Source organism: Geospiza fortis, unplaced genomic scaffold (assembly GCF_000277835.1).
Source record: "Geospiza fortis unplaced genomic scaffold, GeoFor_1.0 scaffold109, whole genome shotgun sequence".
Taxonomy (NCBI): domain Eukaryota; kingdom Metazoa; phylum Chordata; class Aves; order Passeriformes; family Thraupidae; genus Geospiza; species Geospiza fortis.
This window is the reverse complement of record NW_005054694.1, coordinates 168915-169177: the sequence shown is the minus strand read 5'-3', so window position 1 is coordinate 169177 and position 263 is coordinate 168915. Positions and strand designations below refer to the sequence as shown.

Genomic DNA, 263 nt, shown 5'->3' with positions numbered 1-263 from the left:
CTTTCTTTCTGTGCCAAAACCTTTCCTTTTGGGGTCAGAAATCCTTCTTTTGGGGGCTGGAAACCTTTTCTTTTTGGGGTTGGAAAATCCTTTCCTTTGGGGGCCAGAAACCCTTGTTTTGGGGGACTGGAAACCCTTTTCCTTTTGGGGCTGGAAACCCTTTTTTGGGGGTGCTGAAAGCTCTTCCTTTTAGGACCAGAAACCCTTTTTTGGGGGGAGACTGGAAACCCTTTCCTTGTAGGGCAATCTTTTCTTTTGGGGCC

The 263-nt window shown here is 47.5% G+C and overlaps 1 protein-coding gene across 1 annotated transcript in view; it reads right to left on the bottom strand.

The window, feature by feature from the left end:
* TGFA (transforming growth factor alpha) overlaps nt 1-263 on the bottom strand; it is a gene marked incomplete at its 5' end in the record, with an annotated part of 5298 nt that overhangs the window by 4570 nt on the left and 465 nt on the right. The gene's annotated exons all lie outside the window — the stretch shown is intronic.